The sequence below is a fragment of the Lactuca sativa genome, chromosome 8 (assembly GCF_002870075.4).
Source record: "Lactuca sativa cultivar Salinas chromosome 8, Lsat_Salinas_v11, whole genome shotgun sequence".
NCBI lineage: Eukaryota > Viridiplantae > Streptophyta > Magnoliopsida > Asterales > Asteraceae > Lactuca > Lactuca sativa.
The window spans coordinates 287,341,553-287,359,542 of NC_056630.2; the positions used below are offsets into that span (position 1 = coordinate 287,341,553).

At 34.9% G+C, this 17,990-nt stretch overlaps 1 long non-coding RNA gene across 1 annotated transcript; it reads right to left on the reverse strand.

The window, feature by feature from the left end:
* Positions 1–2,611: 2,611 nt before the first annotated feature.
* LOC122195519 (uncharacterized) lies at positions 2,612–4,901 on the reverse strand. Its single transcript, XR_006185776.2, has 2 exons — positions 4,762–4,901; positions 2,612–4,498 (listed from the first exon to the last, which is right to left on the reverse strand). It is a non-coding gene; the product is annotated as an uncharacterized LOC122195519 (long non-coding RNA).
* Between the last annotated feature and the right edge of the window lie 13,089 nt (positions 4,902–17,990).

Genomic DNA, 17,990 nt, shown 5'->3' on the forward strand with positions numbered 1-17,990 from the left:
AATATAAATTTACACAATCCTTTTGCAGTTTAATGCAAAAAATTCACAACTTAATTCAAACTGTTTTACAATAATTCACTTATTCAAAGAAGTCAAAAACTCAAACTCTACCACCACATGCCACCACCAACCATCTGTATCAACATAGTAGTCGTTATTTCTTCCAAATCAGATCTGTAAATAAAGTCATGCATGAACAACTTAAATACTACATTCAGAGTCTAATAAAGCCTATTTATTAATTCGTTTTGAATTTAATGCAAAACAATTATAAAAACTAGTGGATTCTTATAAATTTATACAACAAAAAAAATATATTCATAAGAAAATTAACCAAAAAAATTATACATAAATCATTCATGTTTTAGCACAAATAATAAAAAAGTAATAGCAAAATGCAGTCAATTCACAATTTAAACAGAAATTCATATTTTAATGCAGTCAATTCAAATTTTTAAACACAAAAACCACAGTTTAATATAGTCAATTTCACAATTTAAATAAATATTCACAGATTAATGCAGTTAATTCAAAGTTTAAAATACAAAAATCATAGCTTAATACATAAAATTCACAGTTTATTACAATAAATTTACAGTTTAATACAAAAAATATAAATTCACAACGATAATATCAATTTAAAACTCTTAATACAAATAATTTATAGTTTAATATATACAAAACTCACAGCTTAATATAATTAATTTACAATTTAAGACAAAAAAATTTATATTTATAGTCATATTTTCAAATTAAAATTTATATTTACATGTTAATATATGAAGACATTTATATGTATTAGATAGTGAATTTAATATATTAAGCCGTGAATAAAATTTACAATATAATACACATAAATTGATCAGATACATTGTACGCACCACATAAATTCACAGTTTAATAGAGCTTTTCAGAACTCTCATTCACAGTTTAATAATCAGTTTAGGACTTTCGTTCATTGTATTTATAACATAAAAACATATTAATTCCCGCATTCACAATAACTAACTTAAATAAAACTAAACAATAGTTGAAACATTAAAACATCATAATTCAAAGCTTAAAAAAATCAAAAATTCATATTATTTGAGAAAACACTAATATAATAACACACATTTTAAATTCAATTTACAACTTAACAACAATAAAACATAAAGTGAATAAAAACTTGATGCAAACATTATAAAAAAAACATAATAAACATGGATTAACAACTTAATAGTAGAAAAAAAAAACTATGTTTAACAAAAGTAAACGACAAATGAGAGACTAGAACATTAAATTCACAACTTAACAGAAAGAAAACAAAATTAAACAAATATCAACATACCTAATGCAAATATGGTATTGTTTCACTTAAGATCAGAGAGAAAAAGATGGAGTTGAGTTGGCGGTACTACACCACAGTGACAAGACAGTAGTTATGGTGGCAGTTGATATCGATCTCAGATCTAGTCCGTCAATCACGTCCGAAGTCGTAGATCTGAAGGCATAAATCATAGATACATAAGCGAAAAATCATAGATCTGCTGTCGGAAATCATAGATCTGACGTCGAAGATCATAGATCTGGACTGAACTACTTCAGATCTGATGAAAACAAAGGATTTTGGAGGTTAAAGACATACATCTATGGTTGGTAGAGGTGATGGTGGACCAAATCTGAACAGATCTGGTGATCTTTCATGGAGATACAGAGAAAAAAAGATGGATGCCAGATGAAGATGTGTCATTAGAGCTCACAAATATTAACATTAGTGGTGGCGAAAATCAGTGGTGGAGTAGATCTGATGTGGTGGTGGAGTAGATCTAGACTTGAAATGCATTAAACACACCAGATCTGATGTAGATCTAGTGGTGTTTCATCAATGAGGAGAAAAAGATGATGCTAGAATATGATGATGATGACGATGATGGCCGAAACCGATTTAGGTCAATGGCGGTGGCGACGGTAGGCGGCGGCAATGGTGGTAGTTGATGATGATAGATGGATGCAAGAAAAATAACCCAAGTTTGAGATTTTGAAGGTGAATGGGAGTGTATGGATGCAAGAAAAATAACCCAAGTTTTATTTTGTAGTTTAAGTTTAATGGTTCTTAGGGTTCTTAACATTTAGGGATTCTCATTTGAACTTTTACCTCTATATATATAATTGTAGAAAGTATATAAAAATATTAATTATATACAAATTACGACATTAAGTTCTGTCTTATAAAGAGCATGACATTGCCATGGCTCGAAAACGCTTGAAGATTGACATTGCCCCCAAGTGACACCTTATATTATTTATTTAGAACATTGTTACGCACTAATATCATGATTTCCATTTGAGGGAGAAAACAATACTTTAGATGGAAGTATAAACGTCAGCATGTTACCTGCTATGGTCAAAGCAAATAGATTACTTGTGGATTGCCCCCAAATGACACCTTATATTATTTATTTAGAACATTGTTACGACTAATATCATGATTTCCATTTGAGGGAGAAAACAATACTTTAGATGGAAGCATAAACGTAAGCATGTTACCTGCTATGGTCAAAGCAAATAGATTACTTGTGGATTTTCGAGCATGCCTATATGCATCGTGACGTTTTCACAGTGAACATAGTTTAAAGAACTTCAACTATCATATATAAAATATATGTCTACAAACCCTTAAATATAATAATCTGGTAATCAACTTTCCATATTTTGATAGAGGAAACACAAACCCAAAAGTGAACAAGATCAGATTCAATCAAGAAAGATCCCTGAACAACTCAAAATTCAATGAACAACTCAAAATTCCACAGTGGCTGCACAGCGGAAGGATCCCTGAACAACTCAAAATTCAATGATCCGATGCCATGGATAGGCATCTATGTAGCAGCAGCATCATTGATATGCGCAGTAGCCATGGCCATGGATGCCATGCATGGTTTGAGGTACAAGAAATTCTGGTTTCCATGCAAATTCTTTACCCTCAATGCCACAACTCTTACTATTATTGCAACCGCCATAAAACTTTCTGTTGATTTGAATGCCGCCATGCCCCGCTGCCAAGATCAGCTAGCAAAAGTCAGCAGCTCGGCCTTCATATGTATGGTGATGGGTAACATACTACCTTCTTTAGGAATCATGGAAGATACTGAACTCGTGTTGAACATTATCGCTTTGGGGATTCTTGTCATCACTGCGATCACCAACATCTGTATACAAATGGGTACTGGAGTGATTTTTGAATTTTGGGTAGAACATGCTGTCATTATGCTTCTTATGCTGATTTTACTTGCAATCTTTTGGTCTTTGGCATTGGGCATTCCGTCTACAAAGTATTATCTGGATATAGCATATGAAAAGAAGGCTAGAGAAGCCCATAAAGAGTGTTTCACTCAAAGAAATTTATCAATTGCCGAGAGGCTATCAGAAGATTTAGGCAAGTACTGGATGATGGCGTATACCTCTAGTCCTCAGTTTGTGATAGGCCGATCCGCACCATGTTCGGCTTCAGGGGCTTTTTGTCTTTTCAACATGCTGATATTAGCAGAAGCCATACTTAGAAGTCACTTCATGCCATGGTGTTTCAGATTTTGTAGCGGAGATTCTGACTATAAATGGTCGACTACACTTGTGCTAATCAGCCAATCGGTAGCAGTAGCAGTAGGCACAATTTCACCGGCTTTTAGATGGTTCATGACTATCAACTTCAGGTGTCCAAAAAAGGCAGAACGGGCGTGTGTACTAGAGTTGGTTGTGGAGAGGTATTGGATAAAAAGGCTGCTCATATGGCAGGTCCAGCCATTAGATTTAAAAATCTGTAACCGGAGTTGCAGAAAACTTGTTGATGGTGCAAAATTTAAAATGTTTGGCTTGTGCATTTGGATTCAAAAGGGATTGATTTTTTCTTGCAAGATGATCAGGTTTGTTTCAATCTTCTTTGTAGGCAGGTTCTTAAGGCTAAGGAGGTTCGTTAGTGGCCATAATAGTGTTTCCAGTAATGACCCGGAGATGGAATTCCGGCATGCTCACAACATGAAACTAAGTCAGTATGTGATATATCTCGATGGAGAAGATGGATTGGTGGATTTGATGATGGAAAACAATAAAGATGCTACTGCTCACTGGATCAGGATGGGAGAAAAGCAGCAGCCAAGAAATCTTATAAAACTTTTAGAGCAGTCGAATTATGTCAATACCTTCACTGGAGTACAAGAGTTTGACAGTAGCAAAGTTCCATCATTGGCATGTGGAGAACCTCCAAATTGCTGGGCTCTCCCAATTGTGACATTGACAAGCATCGCAGTTGCAATCCCCAATATTCATCACCAACGAATTCAGCAATTAGTGTGTGGTGTAGATGAAGGGTTGAAGTATGTCAGTGAGATAGAGAATCATCTGGACAACAAAAAAGACTTGAAACATGTCACGAAAGCAGCAGAAGTTGTATGGTCAGGAGTTGAACTGTATAACAAGTGGTTAGATGTTGATCTTGGTAAGCTAGCACATCAACGAGAACCTGCAACAGAAATTGAAATTATCAAATTACTATCTGATATCTCAAAGGAAAAATTCAAGGAATTCTCCGATATAGACATGATGCATATGAATGATTTTTGGAAGGAGGTTCCGTCACGTTGGCCCATCAGGGTGTTGGCAGCAAATTCCATGTACAGAATATGTGAAACTCTCATGTTGGCGAAACAGCAACAAACAAGTGAGAGACTATTTGAAAAGATATATCTCATGATCTGTAATATATTAACAGCATCTTTGACTAACCTGCAATATGTTATCACCAGCAAATGCCATCAATGTAAGATTGAGGAAAGAGAGAAGAGTATCCGCAGTGCAGTTCTCCTCTTCGGGAAAACCAAAAAGATATTGCAAGTTATTGACGCAAAAAGACTGGAAGATTCAGATCATGGAAAGCTTATACACATAGATGACTGGCATCAAGTGAACACGCAGATTGATCCATTGAGCTCCGTGTCTTCTTTGGCAGATCAGGACACAGCTGTCTCTAGTCCGTCAGACTTGTACGTATCAATTGATTAATTCGGGCATTTGGCAATAAATGTTAGCTGTCTGTCAAGTAATCATGTCGTACCATGTATTTATATATGTATAAGAATTTATAATTCGGAAATGTTTTTTGAAACTGTTATGCTTATAGTTGTTATAAATATGATGATAAACAGATGCACTAAAGAATAACAAAGAACACAGGTACATAGGTGGAAACCCTTGTGGAAAAACCGTAGGACACAAGAACTTGTATTAGTAAAATCGAAAATGATTAGAAGAAGTGATGGTATGAGTATAAAGTCAATAATGGGGATAGAAGAGATAAATGAATGATAAAAAAAAATAAAAAATAAAAAATAAAAAAATTATGACCAGAGAGGCTTGATTTATAGGCTTGTAAAAAAAATTCTAAAGATCCTAAAATTCCTAAAAAAAAAAAAAAATAAGGCAAACAATCCTTAGAAACAAAACTACATTGAGTGACATAAAGTTTTTAGTGACACATGCTCCTTTGTGCCATTGTATCTCTATTTTCATTTTGCGGCCACTTTCAACTTTTATTCCCCTTTAGTGTTCAATTTTTTTTACCTAAGTTCCCTTCACCCCAAAAATCCTTACAATCGTTTCCCCCAAAACCCCAAACATATATATGAATGCTAGAAAGATCTGATCTTCTTCCAAATTCTGGTTTAAATTTCGATATTGATCATGGTGAGACTGTGATTGAAGAAGAGCAACTAGCCGAAGTTTTTAGAAATAATCGTGATGATGTTATTAGGGTTACCTCTGCTGCTCTTGAACATAAATCCGATATTATTAGGGTTAGTGGCCATAACAGTGCTCAGAGGTAAATTAAAGGTGTTCCGACCTCCTTTCTTCCTCGTCTTCTTCTATTCCAAAACCCTTAATACATCATGTTGTTGGAGTTGAGTGTGATATCGTAAGAATTTTTGCCTCCATTTCCATTTAAGGTTCTTCCTCTTATGTCAATCAATAATGGATTAGGTTGTCCGAGGAAGAAGTTAACCTGGAGAATGTTAGGACGAGACCGAAGAGACTGCAATACTTTCAACATCTCGTTTGTTTATAACTTCCAATGAGGATGATTTAGGTATTATGCTCTACTCCCTAACCTCTACTTCAAATTTGGTCCATATTTATTGATGATTCTGTTATAAGTATTAAATTGGTGAATCTCTATAACATATTATGTAATTATTAACTGTTAACCTTGCATTTTTTATGATTTGATTGTTGGATATGGGTAGATCACCACAAAAGGATCTAAATCATATTGTTGAGGCAACTAATATATCTATTACTAAGGGGTAAGGGCTTGATATATGTATTACAAGGTAATGGATGATGTTTAGACATTAGATGATATGTACATTTCGGATATATGAACCATTTTAAATATCAATTATTATCTATTATCTAATCAGCCAAAAATTGTAACGCCCGCAAATACATGGTAGTCAATTTAATGACAATAAGCGTCAAAAATGACATTTTATAGAAGATTATTTACAATAAATAATCTTAACTATGTTATAGTATATAACACAAGGGTTCCGTACATATAAAGAACGTTGAAATTTGAGTTATAACGACGTCATTATGACGCATCCAAGTTTTACGACTAAACCGGTACGGCATCGCGTAACATAAAAGTGAAGTTTTGATAAAATTCTTTTTGGACTTATCAATCTAAATGAAAGTCGCAGTATACATTAAACTGAGAGCGTGTATAAAACGAACGTCCAAATCCGACTTCATATGAGGAAGTTATGGTTTTTCTAAGATTTAACATAGTAGTGCACATCCCGAAATTAGAATTTTAGGTCGATCGATTATTTTCTGACACAATCTAAACAAGAATTAAAGATCTCATTGACAAGAAGTCAACGATATAAAGACAGACAAAAACAGATGTCGGATGACAAAGTTATGAATTTTAACGGATTTATTTGTCTAAGCTTGATAAAATATAACTTTAAAAATAAAGTCATAATTAGCCGACGAAGTCTAAAAGAAAGTTGTAGATTATATTGCCACCTATGTATGGATATAAAGAACGTGAAAAACAGAGGTTGTATGCAAAAGTTACGGAATCTAGAAGTTGGGAATAGGCTGATGCGAAGGAAGGTGATGTGGCTAAATCTCAACCCTTGCTTTCTCCCCACAGTCTCGCATGTAGAGCTGACAGCTTCCCCATTGTACATGCAGTGTAGCCCTCATACGTGTAGCGTACTCCTCGGAGTACGTCGAGCACAGTCCAAAGTTGTGGCCTATAAAGAGATGCGATGCTTATCGCATTTCTTCACGCCACAACCTTTCTATTTCTCTAAAAACCCTCTCTAAACCCCTCCCAACCCCTAGTACTTCCTAAGTGCTAGATGCGAGTCCCAGAGCTCCAAAACGCTCCAAGAATAAGAGCTTTCGGCTCGGAAGTTCTGCCCCCGTAGAACCTGGTTCCTAGCTAAACTCCATTGTAAGTGAGTTATGCTTACCATTCTTTAAGTATAACTTATGTTTGAGTTCGATATCATTATTAATAACCAGTAAACAATATATGTATTATAAAATATAATATACGAAGTGTTATTATAATATATTTTAGCTACTCACGGTACGGGGAATCTTGTTTGAAGGACCGCATAGGGTTGTTCGATTTCAAAATGACTATAATGCAAAAATGGTCCTGTCCTCCGGTGTTTCATGTCTGGCCCCTGTCTGTATATTGTGGTTGAAAAGCATTGTTTAACACTTATAAAATAATATCGCTCATAAGTAGTCACTATAAATATTAGACTAAAATATAGCGGTAATCATACTAGGTTTCGTCAAAGGAGAATAGAATTGTTAGAAACGAAGCAATGCCCGAGTTTGGAATCATCAGTTTAACAAGTGAGGGCATGGTTACTTTCATCTTACACATAGATATGAAGTATTTAATATAAATCACGTGTTATGTGTGCATATTATCTGTGTTCCTGATATCTATGCTAGATGAACGATTTATACATGTTTACATGATTTAAACTATATATGTATTTTTATACTTATAAATATATATTGGGTAGCGATGGATGATGAGAGAAAGGTGATGATAACTAGGTGATGATAAATAGGTGATGTGAGATGTAAGGAGATGCCAAAATCTTAACATGCGATGTTGCGATGTAGCGATGTAGTCATCTACCAGAGTATAGACGACGACCACAAACTATTCTAGACAGTCATGTGGAAACACCAGTAGGCTCATAACCTGTAGGTGATGAATTACGAGTTTAGGTTTGTAACTATGTATTCATGCGATGATACTCTAACCCTTACATTGAATTAAAAGTTTAGGTGATGCTGTAACTACATATTTATGTGATGATACCCTAACCCTTACTAGATATGTATTTGGAGAGTAATCCCCAAATCAGTACTGTCTATGCGATGTTGGCGATGATCCTTAGGAACAAACATATATGGAAATGTGATGATGAGAGGTAAATACGAAGTAAGAGATGACCCTTAGGATAAATCTTTAGGGAAGATTAAATGAAGAAAATGGGGATGAGTAATCGGGTTAATTATTTGACATGAATTATGTGAATAAGCAAATTATCTTTTTTGTGTGGGTTGAAAACATATATGTACTCACCAGGTTTTCCAACCTAACCCACTTAGTTTATTTGTATCACATGTGTCGATACGAAGCTACATTACACTGAGCGATTAAAGGTGATGTAAATCACTACTATAAATGAATGTAATGTATATTTATGCTTATGTTTCTGTATTGACGATGACATCCCAAAGTTTCAATATAAAAAAATACATTTTTTCGAAAATTCTTTGATAATATATTTATCATGTTTTCTGGGAACAAATTCTGCAATATTATTCTTTAAATGAATACTCTGATTTTCAAATAAGGATAAATAAAACTTTTAAAATAACCAAAAATTTGAGGATGTCACAGTTGGTATCAAAGTATTAGTTTAAGAGAACTAGGAATAAGGATTTATTTCTACACTTAAACTTAGAATGCCAAGCGATGATTGTGAGATGAGTGTCTGCTATATTTTATACATAAGCACTAGCTTATTCAAGGAAGATGCTTAAACTGCTTTTATGTGTAAAATGATTTGTGATGCTTTATGATGCTATCGTTTGATCGGATCTATGGTCTTTTGCCGAACGGATCTGGAAACTTTATGTGTTCATAGTTCTACATGTTTAATTATGGTATTAGAAGTAACATATAACTTTTCAGAGTGATAAGGACATTTATACGTCTATCGTAAAGAAAGTTTTCCTATCAAAATTCTCAGCATTGCACACTGAACATCTGATTTGGTGTATAGATCGACATGGTAAGAACTCGAAGCGGGTTCGAAAACGCTAATGGAAATGCTAACGCTAATCAGTGGCCTGTGATTGGGAGTGCACCAGAGGTAGCAGCTGCATCCGAGCCAATCACGATGACGGGAGTCCAAGCAATGATTCGGGCTATAATGGTTAAACAAAGGGATGAGATGAGGCAAATTTTGCTTAATAGGGATGAACCTACTATGCCTACTGTGCAGCTCGAACTGAATGAAGAACTGTCAGAGGAGGGAAATTATAGTCGTACTGTACGTCAGGTTGGACCCCGAGTGGTCAGGAGGAACAACCCAGATAGAAGGATTAACAAGGATGGGTGCATGTATAAGAACTTCTTAGGTGCCAAACCACCAATTATTTATGGAACCCCAAAGACAGTGGAAATTATGGACTGGATGTCCGAGATGGAAATGGTATTTGAATGCTGCAACTCCAATAATAAGCAAAATGCTGTCTTTGCAGTCAAAGAACTAATGACCGTTGTTTTAATTTGGTGGAAGTTGTTGGCAGATACAATGCCACGGGGAGAAGCCATGTGAATGTATTGGGAAGCATTCATTGAGCAGTTGAAAATGCAATACTGCTCTGAGATAGATCTGATAGACCTAAACGACGAGTTTCCACTACTACAAAAACAGCCTTTTACGATGTACAATGCGTGTCATAAAACACTCAGACGATGCACAAATGTGTGTCAGGGAAGGCCCTATCATAACGAGAGACGACACGCTTTTGCGCGTTGTCTATTGACGACGCACATTTACGACGCGCAATGCGTATCAAGGAAGCCCCTGTCATAAAGGAAGACGAAACGCATTTGCGTGTCGTAACCTTACGACACACATTTAGGACATGCATTACGTATCATTAAAGCCCCTGTCCTAAATGAAGATGACACGCACTTGCGTGTCATAAACTTCAACAACCATTTACGATATACATTTATGATGCGTATTTACGATACTCATTTACGCATAATACAAAAATATGGAAACAAATATATACCAAAACCATCAAGTTCATCCATAACATCATTTCAAAAAATTGTAAGACATTGGTATTAAGGGGATCCGATTGTACAATGTTACTAAAAGGTTTTCCCTAACTATAAAACCTAATACTAGATTGCTATTAAGGAACCCCTTCTTGTTTCTAGTTCTTATTGTTATGCTTTTGTTTCCACATGATGCCATCTTCAGTCACCACAATTGTATGATCTCTCCAATATTAGTAAAGTATGTTTCCCATAAACTACAAAAAATAAGTAATCAAGTTAGAGAATTAGAAAATAAACCCATACTATAATTTGTTAATTACTATTGAACTATCATTATTATTGAGAATTAACCTAGTTTTAACAACTTGTTGTCATCACATACCAGAGTTAATTTTATTCTTTATTGTTGTCTTATGAGGCTTAATTTCTTGAAAAACTTTTTTTGTTTTTATTCTTCATGTCGATTTGATTTTATTTCCATCTTTGGTTCCATTTGCTAAAGGATGACGTTTTGGAGGAAAGACAGATGTGTGTCTAAAAGCTATGTATAATCTGAAATTACACTCGTGAGGGACTTTGATGACTAATTTGATTTGATAGTAATATTTAGGGATAATACTCAAGGAATGACCAGTGAAAGAAAAGTGAAGAAATGCAAGGATAAAAAGGCTCATGTTAGCATGGAAATACAAGATAACAGACACAATTAACTTACAATCCTGGATGAATTTAGGAATTGGAAAAGCTCGTGTTAGCATGCAAAAAGCCCACTAGGAATACCAACATATTGGATATAATGTTCACGTAATCCTAAAATCTATTTTTCATTAATTCAACACCTCATATGATATGGCCATAAAAACAAAAAAGGCAAGGCATGCAGATACCTGAGAGACCAAAATGGCATTCATTGTTCATGGAGAATTTTCAGAGGTCTTCAAAGATGAAACAGATGCTTTGTGTTGTGTAACCATAGCACGAAACTCATCAACAATGGAAGAAATAAAAAAAAAACATTGAAAGGTAAAGTGATAACATATACTCACCTTCCTCCCCAAAACCCTTTGTTGGTGAATGACTTGTCTAAAGGAGTATCTTTTACCAAGGACAATACAAACATTAAAAGACTTACCAAGAAAGATAATGTGACAACCCGAAGTTTGTTTCATCAATTGTAACCTTTTTCGTTAATATATTCGTCGATTTCAATTTCGTTTCCGTTACGTCATTAAATTTAGTCATAATTTTGGGATTTCTATAATGACTTAATGGATGTCTAAACATGTTTAGAACTCATATTAACACTCCATATTAGTAATCGGAAACATTTAAGAATCGACCATATCGGGTTACGGTAACTTAATCGGGTACGACCAAAAGCATCGTATAACGTCGGTATCGGGTAGAATTCCACCGTTTCTAAAACTTGGAACCTATTTAAAGTGGTTTAAGCTTCCATTTGAAGCTTTTAATCTCTCTCACTACCCTCTCTCTAACCACTCTCCTCAATCCAAATTTATGGTCCAAAAACATCAAATTTAAGCTCCAAATCACCAAGCTAACTTCCCTAACTCTTAGTATCGCATCTTAGACCTTCAAATCCGAGTTCAATCTATGATTTAAGACCATTTTCAAGTGTTTACAGCCCTGGATCATGCTTGGGCCGTAAACACACATATAATGGGTTTTTGAGCCTTTAAACCCTTCCAATCGACCTTTGGAGCTTAGATACAGTTAAATGGCTTAATGGACTGGACTTAGAACACCTTGAATCCAATTTTTGGGAGTAAACATGAGTTTACTGCCCAAGAACATGCTTGGGCCGTAAACTCACCTTCATGGAGAGTAAACTCATATTTGAGTGTTTAAAAGCCACTTAAACACACGAATAGCCTTGGATTAAATTCTAGAATCAACCACAATCGATTTAGGGGCCTTAAACTTGATAAAAACCACCCTTTGAGATTTCATGGCCGTAAACCCCCATAGAATGTGTTCCTGGGCCGTAAACTAATAAACACTAGCCAAATGATGCCCTAAATTCATCCTAAGGCTTGTAAAATTGGTTTGAATCACATGTGATTGATCTAGGGCCACCAAATCATGAAAGGAATGGGTATATAGGAGCTTACGGACGTAAGCTCCTAGTTTAGGGCTGTAAACTCCCTTTGATGGTCCCTTTCGTGGTAAAACTCATTCCTATGCCTTAGATTAAATCGTAGCAACCCTTTCCAAGTGTTAATTGACCATTTAGCACCATAATACCCCACATTCATGAGTTCACGGCCGTGAACTCATGTGGTCATGGTATTAGGGCCGTAAACTCCCTAAGGAGTTTACTCTTGAAGAGAAAACTCATTTTCCAAAGCCCTATACGTCCGTAGATGTCACCCGAGTCACTCGAAACACTTGATTGAAGTGTTTTCTTGTATCGGAGTGTATAATCATATCTAATTAGTGATTTAAAGTCCAATTAGATACATTTGTATACCATTTCATATTACATAGGAACCTCGCGCGTTATCAAGCCCCGAACCGACACATAGCATCTAAACCGACACATTTTCTCGTCTTGTGAGTTCATACCCCTACCCTTTTTCAATGTTTTTCACTGTTTTCAGGGGGAGAATACAAGCAAAGTACAAGGAATACTTGTACTCAAAACTTGTTTTATATGTGTTGTGTTTCATACTACATATGCTTTTAACACTGACAATCATAACAGATAACCGTTTGAACTTGCAGAACACATTATCATATTATTTGTGAAAAACATTATAAAATATTGTACTTTATATTTTTCAAAAATGGTTTCCACATTATAATAGTTAAAAGCATAACATTGAACTTTGAACATGAAACTTAGAACATTGTTTTGTCCTCGGTAACACTCCACAGAGATACGCGAGTGGAGGATAGTCATTTGATCTTTCAGTATTATTACTAGTAAATTTGTTATTCCTATAAATTGGAAACACGTCCTCGGAGAGCACTCCACAAAGATACATGAGTGAAGGACCGCCCCCGTAACCAGAATCTCTTAGATAGGGAGCGTGACTTGAGTGTATAGATCTATACGGGGCTTACTACCCCGCACCTGGCTGCTAGGTACAGCCGAACCGAAAGGTTCAAGGGTGACAAAAGTCATAAAGTGTGATGGACTACTTATTGTCGTATCTAGTCTATCGTATGGTTATGGAACTCCGAATTTGGATAACAGAGTTTTACTTTTTAGTAAAAATGGAATTAAGTAACTAGTTTACTTTGTAGTTATTAGTTTTATATATGTGTTAAAACTAATACATTTTCAGTGTACATCTTTTACATTACATTTTGGATTGGTGAACTAACATACAATTTACAAGGATAACCAGGTTTTCATTATACATCTTTCAAATTAGGAAAATATGGGATTTTCCTGGGATAACAGTTGAACATAACCAGAACCGTGTAACATGACAGATATCTAAACTTTACATATAAGAAAATATGGGATTTTCTTGGGTCATAACATTCTTAGATACCAAAAGGATACTCGTACATTTTCAGAAAACAAAACCGCTTATGAACTCACCAGCTTTATGCTGATTTTTAAAATGCTTGTATTCTCAGGTCCGCATTAGACAGGTACTCGATGATCCTTTTGTCGAAGACGGAGTGCGTCAAAGTCACGTCTTACTTTTGTTCATATATACATATGTATAACACTGTACAACTTTACTTTTGAACAAATGTAAATTTTCATATGTAATGTAATGGTTGTTTACTTGGCTTGCTATCTGCATTGGATTTGATACTCAACGTGGAGTCCGCCCCGGAAATGTTTCCGCCTTGGTTTTCGGGGTGTGACAGATAGCATACTTACCTGGTGGAATCCTGCTCTTATCATATGTCAAGAAGTCAAGAACTTAAAACCCGAATAATAATGCTTCTAAGCAAAAGCTTCTCAGCAAATCAGCATAATGCTTCTCAGCAAATGCTTACAAATCGGCATAATGCTTCTCAGTAAAAGCTTGGTTAAAAGTCAAGAATTTCAAACCTGAATAATAAAATAACAAAAGACACATGTTATTTTCATACATAATATCTTTGATTATTAGAAAATGCAGGTGTGTGACCATATTAAAATAAGTTTGGGTGGGATAACCTGTTAGTTAAAATAGATCAAGATCGTTAATTTTCATTTTATAGCAATTTTGATATTTTTTTACCTTTTCTTTTAACTATTTGAAAAATATAGAGAAAAAACATTTAGAAAACCAGAAGCCATAGCCAAAAATAATACCCAAAATGTTCTAGCTCCTCCGAAACAAAAGTCCTTATCAGTTCAAAACAAGTCTATCTTCCAAAATAAGAGTTCAACTTCACCCATAGGAGTCAAGGACAATGAATTAGCCAATCATGATAAGGGTAAAATTGTAAAATCACCACTTGATAGCAATTTTTTTTAGCAGGGAGTGTGAATTAAGTAAAATTTTAAGATATAGATATTGTAATGCACCTACCTTGTGGAACGCAGGTTGGTGATCTGTATAATCATCAACAATTTGGATGTCTTCATATTTCAACATTTGAAAATTTCAAATGAAATTAAATAGGAAGATTTGTCATAAATAGGTGAAGACAGTACTAACCTGGAGTTCAAAGGCTAATGGAGTTAATAATTATTAGTGGACAACCAACCAAAGTGTAGGCCCCAGAAAGTGTGACAATATCCTTGCCAGATAGCCCCATCCTGTGGAACACATCCCTCAGATTTGTTGCACCTAAAGATTAGATACATTAAAATTAAGAATTTGAATATGTGAAATTGATCAAATTAAGTAAATCAACTGACCTTGTTTGGCATCAGGAAGAAGTGCCTCATCAGGTGACTCATTTGAATCATGTTTCAAAAAAAATAAATAAATGGAGAATAAGCAATATTTATGAATGTGTATAAAAGAGGGGCTTTAAAGACTAAAGAAACACAACAAAAGACAATGGAAGGATACTCCATGCAAAACATAAGAACACCATTTAGACCAAGTCCTTATTCCTCCATCACATCATCCAAAGATATAAGTTCTTGAATATTTGCAATCATGTAAGTACAAGGTTGTAGAACTCGTTACTCAGTACCTATTTGGCCGACTACCGAGTAGTGAGTACTCAGGAGTACTCGAGGAGTACTTAGATTTGGAAATTTGTGTAGAAATACTTTTTGGGATATTATATATGTCAAAATCATAAGTTTAAATCATAATTTGATTGAAATATATAACAAAATTGGATACATGTGAATACATAACAAATGAAAAACACATAATGGTCTTACTTCGTGAATAATTACTGAAAATTTAAGATATATATGTAGTAATAATCACATTTGTGTGTGTTAAATAATAAATCATTAAGTATATTATACATATTAATCACCAATTTGACTGAATTTCACAACACTACTTAGTTCGTAAGGTGCCAATCGGGGAGTACTCAGGATTATGTAACTCACCTCGGCAAGGGGGAGAGTAGCGAGTACTCGGAGGAGTAATCGGCCAACTCAGCGAGTTTTACAACACTGTATAAGTAAACATTATTATAAAGGCAGTGTTATTGTGAGAAGTTTCTAGAAAATAAGCAATTTACCACTTGCCACAGGATAATTAAACATATATGATTTAGCAATCAAGATTGTAACACCTGTGATACATTGCATCATATATCCTGCTATATAACAAAAGATTCAAAATTTACAAAGTATAAATTGGTATCATATATTATCTCTAATTTTAATCAATTTTCAAATAGGAACAACCTTTTGAGAATTATATTATATTATATTACAATTAGAAAGACCAAAAAACTATAGATATGAATTCTTCACCTCCTGTTCAAGACCTTCTTCCAACAAAAACCCAGATTGCTCCATCAGATATGGGCTTAATTTGAACATCAAAACACAAAAATCCATCCGATTCAACACATCATCACCATCTCCTTCTCTTCACATACTCAACAGATCATCGTCGCTCAGATCCTGTAGTCCCAAAAGGGACGAATTTTTCTTCAAGCTATCGAACGTAATCAAACCTTTATCAGCATCCATCAATAGTTAGAATCCATTGTATAATTCTTTGATTAAACCACGCCGCCCAATTTCTCCTCAGTCAAAGGTAAATGATCCTAAAACTCGATTTAATTCTTCGATGCCGCCATTAAAGTTTGGAAGATCGTTTGAAGATTCACAAAGAAGAAGTGATTTCACCTTTCATGTATAGATCATATATATGTTAAGAGGAAGTTGACCAGTTCTGAATGGTGGAATTTTGGGGTTATTTCAAGGAAGGTGGAGATCGCTGGCTTTGAAATTGATCGATGAAGGTAGAAATCAGTGGTCGGGAAGTATAGTCGTGATTTCGATGAAAGTATTCGACTAGACAATCCCACACACAGCCATATCAATAACCAGTTTCAAACCATAAACCAAATTTAGGATAAATGTTTCACCAACTATTATAATATTAACCTTGACTAAGTCATCGCTGAGGGCTAAAAGCAAATCCAGAGTGCCAACACAAAGATATGGGATATTAACCTGCAAAATTACTCAAATTGAATAAGATACTTATTAAAATTGAATGGAAGTGATTGCGATGATTGGGATATCCAGAGTGCTAGATTCAGATTCGCTTTCTATTCAAACATGTTCAATTTTATTGTAGGATACAGTCCCAATTTTTACATAGGAACTACCAAATCATTCAAAACTAGAAAAAAGTATGTGAAGAAACGAAAAATAAATTGATTACCTGGCTCTCTGACGCAGAAGCTTCAAAGGTGATGACGAGATGCAATCAGGAAGCTAGTGGAGCAAAGTTACGATTCTTCGTCTATGTGTTTTTCGATTTATCTGTGGGGAATAAAAAACAAACGAGAATTAAGATTTTTATTCCTAATATTGAGACTTGAGAGTATAATACTGAATTAGGGATTTTTCTCACAATTTCAATATCGAGTAGGAGATATGGTGCTTCCAGTGGGTAGAAGTAAGTGAGCCTTGATTGATGTCAGCGAACGAGGAAGAATTGGTGGTGGCGGTCAGAGTGCAAGGGAAAAAATCAAGCAACACTCGATATAGGGAAGCGAAGGAAGACCAAAGAAAATTTTTATGGTCAAAGAACACACCTAGAGCTAAGGAGGGGAAACAAAGAAGGAAGACGGGTTTCTAATTTTTTTAATTTCCTTTTTCCCGCTGCTAGTTGCTGAAGAGCGCGTTTGTAAAATTATAAAGCGAGATTTCTAGACGACACGCCTTTAACATAAGTGCCCTTCGTGGTTTTTTTTATATGAGACACTAATTTTAGGGCATGCAAAAATGCGCGTCTTAAATTCTTCAAATTTCTAAATATCTGACATTATTTTAAGGGCATGCAATTTTGCATATCATTTATCAATGCGTGTCGTAAAAAGCATGTCATTAAAGGGTTGTTTTCTAGTAGTGTTCAGAACCTGAATAAAGGGAAGACGAGTGTTGATGAGTATGCCACCACATTCACCGAGAGGATGAAGCTATTACCCTAGTTGGTGCCTACTAAACTCTCTAAAATAGATAGGTTTGCTA